The following is a 7,158-nucleotide window of genomic DNA, read 5'->3' on the forward strand; positions in this document are numbered from 1 at the left end:
ATTATTAGAGTTGTATGCTAATATAGCAATATATACAGTCTGTGCTCTCATATTAACATTTAACATGACTCTGATATGTCTAAGCAGATATCTTTCAAGGAGTTCAGTCATGCTGACTACTTTAAATAAATCACGCTTATTAGATCATAGCGTTTGTGCTTTATTGCTGTTTAAATGTAGGCTATTGTCATTTAAAACATGTCTACACATGCGCGAAACAAATGGCAGTGTCCTAAAACAGGTTCAATTCTGCGCACGCGCTGATTTTGGCACATGTGCAGAACGGATCGTGCTTCCGGGTACGGATCGGGCACAGATAGAGCGCAGAGAGGCGGAGAAACGAGGTCGGAAAACAGCGTTAAGCCAAGTTTGTACCGTTGCTTTTGTTTGCTAGTACTATGAGATGAATGCTAAAACGAACTCTGGAGCTGCTTTTTTGTCGAATACGAGTGAGACTGGACGCTGTACACACATGCTGCAGGAAGGTAAGGCAAACAGTTAGCAGCTACCATTAGCATTAACATTATCGAAGAGCGTTAGCATTAGCATTACCTTGTAGTGATAGCTTTCAATTCCATTTTCAGGAGTTTATATCGCGTGGGTAAGAGTGTGTTTGTGTTTCTGTGACTTAGTTGCCCACAACTCATGGCAGGGGCGCCTCAGTGAACGGATGATGAGACAATGCGCTCTTGATAGTCCGTTTAAATCCATGCTGCAATTGTTTACAGCCTCTTTACCGACAGTTTGCATCTCTTTGTAAATTTGTGTTCGTCCTGATTTTAACTTCGTTTATGATGGTATATCATGTCGTTGACATATTTGTGCTATTTGTGGTTTATATCAGTTTGGGTCTCGACCTGGCTGTTTTATATCTTGATATTAGCATTAGCATTATTGGCGAGCGTTAGCATTAGCCTTAGCATTCGCCTTATTTTTAATCTCTAAGTATTTGGAGGTTTCTTCCCTTTTGTCGTCGTTTTTGTTTGCGTGGGTTAAAGTGTGTTTATGTTTCTGTGAATAAAGCGTCCCTGGTGTGAGTTGTGGGAAGGTGCTAATTGTTTAGTCAGTATGTCTATTTACATCTTCGTTTGCATCTCTTTATAATTATTTTGCCGATATTTTACAGTTTCTTTGTAATTTTGTGCTGCATCTTGGTCATTTTAAGTCAATTAATGGCGGATTATCATGTCGATATCACATCTATTTGTGGTGTTATTGCATGATATTGTGTCTTTGTAGTTACGTGTATATTCCTGGTCATTTAACGTTTCTTTGTGGCTATTTTGTGTTTCAGTGTGGCAGTTAAGCATCTCACTGTGATCATTTTGCGACTCAGTTTTTGTTTGCCCCTTTGTCATATTGTGTCTCTTTGTAGCTTTGTGGTAGTAATCTGTCCATTAACAGCCATTTATCACCTGTTGTGTATGTTATTGATAAGTAATTTATTTGTGGTGACTTGAGAGCTCGGTTTTGTGTAAAATAGTAAAATATAATCTACTATTTTAACTCTGCTCCTCCACAAGTTTTAAGCCTCAAGAGTAGGTCACAATGTATGAGCTGAGATTACGGCTAGGAATTATTATAAAAACAATTTCAAAAACTTTTTCTCTCAGAGATCAATAAAGTCATATTCTAGTAACATAATGTATTCACCACAAACTCAAAGCCTGATGGTCAAGGTTCTAGTGTTTAGTTTTCAGTGTTGTACTCTTCTACAAGTCAAGTCAAGTCAAATTTTATTTATATAGCGCCAATTCACAACAGAAGTTATCTCGAGACGCTGTACATATAGAGCAGGTCTAGACTGTACTCTTTATCTTATAAGATTTACAGAGAAAAACCCAACAGATCCCACCATGAGCAAGCACTAGGCGACTGTGGCAAGGAAAAACTTCCTTTTAAGAGGCAGAAACCTCGAGCAGAACCGGACTCAAGGTGGGCGGCCATCTGCCTCGACCGGTTGGGTTTAGACAGAAAGAGAGGGGGGTGGGGGAATGGGGTAGGAGAAAGACAACATTGCAGATACACAGACTAAGTCAAAGTGTGAATAGTAGTAGTAATAATAGTAATAATAATAATAATAGTAATAATTATTATTACAGCTAAAGGAATAATAATGACAAACGATGGTACATTAATAGCACTAACACTATCAATAACACTAGTAAATGTTTTAATTATTGTTGCATCATGGGTTGAGCTGGATCATGGGAGCAGCAGGAGACTCTCCAGCTCTGGAGGCAGAACCCTGCAGTGAGAGACAGTAGGAGAGAGAGAAGCACAGCCTGGGCAGTAATGTGCTTGAGGGAAGAACACACAGTTAAAGTGATGCAGTGATATTAAGACAGTTAATAATAATCTCGTCGGCAGGACATCATGGACAACATTTACTAACTATTAATCTTAACTGATGCATTGAGATTGACCCAACCCGCCGAGGGAAAAATGGTATCCTGAAATAGGAACCAGAATAATGTGCTAGTTAAAAGTTAAGGCAAAAAGATGAGTTTTTAGTTTGGATTTAAAGGCCTCAACTGAGTCAGCCTGTCTAATATCACTAGGGAGGTTGTTCCAGAGGAAGGGGGCCCGATAGGAGAAGGCCCTGCAGCCTGCTGACTTCTTTTTGACTCTGGGGACAGACAGCAGCCCTGCACTCTGAGAATGCAGAGCACGCGAGGGAATATAAGGGTTAAGAAGATCAGACAGGTATGAGGGGGCTAGCCCATTTAGAATTTTATGAGTCATCAAGAGAACTTTAAAGTCTGATCTAACATGAATAGGGAGCCAGTGAAGGGAGGCTAAAACCGGGGTAATATGGTCAAACCTCCTCGATTTGGTCAGCATTCTAGCTGCAGCATTCTGAACCATTTGCAGACTTTTAGTGCTAGCACGCGGTAGTCCTGAAAGCAAAACATTACAATACACTGTTGTACTTTTTCCAGGTTTACTTGTTCAGCTGCTGCAGCCTGGATAGAAACACCAGCTCTCACCTTACAAACCAAATGTGTCCTAAATATTTACCCAGTCTGTAAAATGTGTTGATGAGTAGAATTATTAATGTTACTTACAGTGTCATTGTTAAAATATTTGGTATTTAATGAGTTTAGTATTGAATAGAATAATATCTGATTGTGTCTATAAATTGTCAGAAAATAGTACTAGTTACTTCTAATTTTTTTAAAATTCAAAATAGTTGTCAGTTAATTTTCTGCCTGTGGACTGAAGTATAACAAAAAATACCACTAGTTAAAACCCTGCTTTCAAAAATGTACTTAAGTGAAAGTTTTTATTATGCAGTTCAGTGATATACATGATTCCTCCAGTGCTTAGTTGACAGACCGTTTATATATAGAACTCCAAGTTTTAGGATAATCATTTAATTTTTGTTAAATATTTATTGTTATAGATTTTTAAAGATGTGATGCTTTTTCTTGTCATATGTGACAGGAAACAGCCCATTTTCTGAGAAACTCCTGTAATGAGGAATAGGCAGTAGTGTACTGATAATTTTTCTTCCTTTGTATTTCTTTGATTTCCTCCAGGTGTGACCACTTCATCCATGACATCATCCCTGATCGCTGACACATCGGCCACGATTGCAGAGAAATTGTCCATGACTTGCAGAGACGGAGCTCCCTAATTTGATGGCATCGTCTGAGATCAGAGAGACATTGTCCGCAATCGCAGAGACGCAGTCAACAATTGCACAGAGTCTTCACACAGTGAAGAAGTTCTTTGAGACCAGGAGTGAGACCTCCAGGTAATTCACAAACAGCTTTACATCAACTGTCCAACACAGAGCACTGATATTAAATTATTTATCTTCAGTAATTGGTCTTAAGTCTGAATAGTTTGAATTGTCACAAAGACTTCACTCATTATTAAAGTTTATTTACATAGTTCATGAATGTACAACTCACAAAATTTAAACATCAGCTCTCTCTCTCCTCCTTATACTCTTTCTCTTTAATTCTCATGCTTTCATCGTCTGCGTTCAGAGAGACATTGTTGATGGTCACAGAGACATAGCAGCGCAGAGTCGTTGTACAATCAAGAAGTTCTTCGAGACCAGGACTGAGGCCTCCAGGTAATTCACAAACAGCTTTACATCAACTTTCCAATACAGAGCATTAAATTGTTTATGTTCAGTATTCAGTATATTACAAAAGTGTAACAATAGAAGTAATCTGCAATATGAAAATAATATATAAGTAATCTGTAACGAAATGTAAAGGTAATTAGCAATATCAGAAGTAAGATGTAATAGTCAAAGTAATCTGTAATATAGAAGCAAAAATGTCAGTTATGGTAAGGCATCTAAAATGCCACAGTATAGTAAGGCATGAATGAGTCTGAACAATGAGTATAAAACCTTAAAAAATAAATATAAAACCTTAAAAATATATTTTCAAAATGTTTACAAATAGGTCTAAAAAAATTTCTTAAAATAGAACGCAATAAAATGCTTTGTACAACATCAGTCTCAAAATAGAGAAATGCAAGTCAAAGTTTAGGAGGACACTTTTAACAAATTACAGCAAAGATAACACTTGTTAGCACTCGTTAGGGTTAATGTAGTTATGAGCACATTTTCCAATGATGAACATGTCTACTGAGCATCTTTGTGATTATTTAACTGCTTGTGATACAATTATTAATTAAATTGTTGTATCATAAGCAGTTGAATGTTCTCACAGGTGTTTAATAAAGACATATTAGTCTTTGGAAAATGTGCCCATGAAAAAAAGTGTTTTCACTTGAACAACAGGAACAACTTTTGTCTAATTAACAGCTTCATAACACTTTTGTTTTCTTTCATCTACCTCAGGTCTTCAGCTGCTGTCATCTTCTCCTCCTGCAGAGACAAGAACACGTGTTGATCACAGAGAGAGAGAGATTAGGGTTAGGGCTTTTAGCCAGGGATGACTGTTTTTAGCCTCAATTGTAACACCTAAACAATACTTGGCATTTCTGCATTACAAAATAATTTTTGGTGGCATGGTGATAAAGTGGTTAGCACTGTTAGCTCACAGCAACAGGCCTTACTATACAATGACATGTTTTGACAGTTTGGGACTCCCTACTATCCTATTCCCTATTTTATAAAAGTTTTTAACACCAAATTATACTATGACATTTTTTGAGACCGTACTATACTATAGCATTTTCTGACCTTTTTTTTTGGCTCTTTACTATACTATGACATTTTTTGACCATTTTTCATGCCTTACATTTTTTGACCATTTTTCGTGTTTTATTACACTATGACATTTTTGGTGGTTTTTCGAGCCTTAGTATACTATGACATTTTTTGGGTGGTTTCTGACTCCTCACTATGACATTTTTGAACATTTTTCATGCTTTACATTTTTTGTCCATTTTCATGCCTTACTAAACAGTGCTGTGTTGAACAGTTGATGTAAAGCTGTTTGTGAATTACCTGGAGGCCTCTGTTTTGGTCTGAAAGAACTTCTTCACTGTACGAAGACTCTCTGTGGTCGTCGACAATGTCCCTGATCGCGGGCAATGCCGTCAAATCAGTGACCCTCGTCTCCGCCGATTCTATCGCAAGGTCTCTACGAAGCATGGACAATGTCTCTGATCACGGACAACGTCTCTCTCATCTTTGACAAGGTCTCTGATCGTGGACGATGTCTCCCTCATCCTCAACAATGTCTCTCCGATCATGGACCATGTCTCTGCGATTGTGGACGATGTCCTGGACAAAGTGGTGACACCTGGAGGAGATTAAAGAGAAAAATATGAAGGAAAATGATCAATACACTACTACCTATTCCTCATCAACAGTTTAACCATGAAAACACAGATAAATATTCAACATTACAGCTGAGGCAGAGCATTTAACATTAGAGGGCTGTTTCAGAAAATGAACAGTTGACTGCCGTCACCTCTTGAAAAACCAACAACAAATACTTGGGAAAAAGTAAAATAATTATTGTGTGTCTATCAACTAATCACTGAAGCAATGATTTATGTTACTGTGAACTGCACAACAATAATAAACAAAATCTTTGAATGCAGGATTTTAACTTGTATTGTTTATTATACTTCAGTAAAGTCTGACTATTTCTTCCACCACAGACGGTCTCATACAGAATCATTATTTCACATTTCAACCTTTTGAAGCCTTTCTTTACTATGACATTTTCTGACTATTTTTCATGCCTTACATCTTTTGACCCCTTACTATACTATGACATTTTCTGACCATTTCCCATGCCTTACTACACTATGACATGTTTGGTGGTTTTTGACTCCTTACTATACTGTGACATTTTTGGTGGTTTTTCGAGCCTTACTATACTATGACATGTTTGGTGGTTTTTGACTCCTCACTATACTATGACATTTTTGAACATTTTTCATGCCTTATGTTTTTTGACCATTTTTCGTGCTTTATTACACTATGACATGTTGGGTGGTTTTTCATGCCTTACTCTACTATGACATTTTTTGGTGGTTTTTCATGCCTTATTATACTATGACATTTTTGGTGGTTTTTGACTCCTTACTCTACTATGACATTTTTTGGTGGTTTTTCATGCCTTATTATACTATGACATTTTTGGTGGTTTTTGACCCTTTACTATACTATGACATTTTTGGGTGGTTTTTGACTCCTTACTATACTATGACATTTTTGGTGGTTTTTCGAGCCTTACTATACTATGACATGTTTGGTGGTTTTTGACTCCTCACTATACTATGACATTTTTGAACATTTTTCATGCCTTATGTTTTTTGACCATTTTTCGTGCTTTATTACACTATGACATGTTGGGTGGTTTTTCATGCCTTACTCTACTATGACATTTTTTGGTGGTTTTTTCATGCCTTATTATACTATGACATTTTTGGTGGTTTTTGACTCCTTACTCTACTATGACATTTTTTTGGTGGTTTTTCATGCCTTATTATACTATGACATTTTTGGTGGTTTTTGACCCTTTACTATACTATGACATTTTTGGGTGGTTTTTGACTCCTTACTATACTATGACATTTTTGGTGGTTTTTCATGCCTTACTATACTATGACATTTTTGGTGGTTTTTGACTCCTTACTATACTATGACATTTTTGGTGGTTTTTGACTCCTTACTATACTATGACATTTTGGTGGTTTTTCATGCCTATA

At 36.9% G+C, this 7,158-nt stretch overlaps 1 long non-coding RNA gene across 1 annotated transcript; it reads left to right on the forward strand.

Moving 5' to 3' along the window:
- Positions 1-233: 233 nt before the first annotated feature.
- On the forward strand, positions 234-6,089 carry LOC108884552 (uncharacterized). Its single transcript, XR_001961072.2, has 4 exons — positions 234-485; positions 3,543-3,760; positions 3,999-4,087; positions 4,829-6,089. It is a non-coding gene; the product is annotated as an uncharacterized LOC108884552 (long non-coding RNA).
- The last annotated feature ends 1,069 nt before the right edge of the window (positions 6,090-7,158 follow it).

Source organism: Lates calcarifer, linkage group LG16_LG22 (genome assembly GCF_001640805.2).
Source record: "Lates calcarifer isolate ASB-BC8 linkage group LG16_LG22, TLL_Latcal_v3, whole genome shotgun sequence".
NCBI lineage: Eukaryota > Metazoa > Chordata > Actinopteri > Centropomidae > Lates > Lates calcarifer.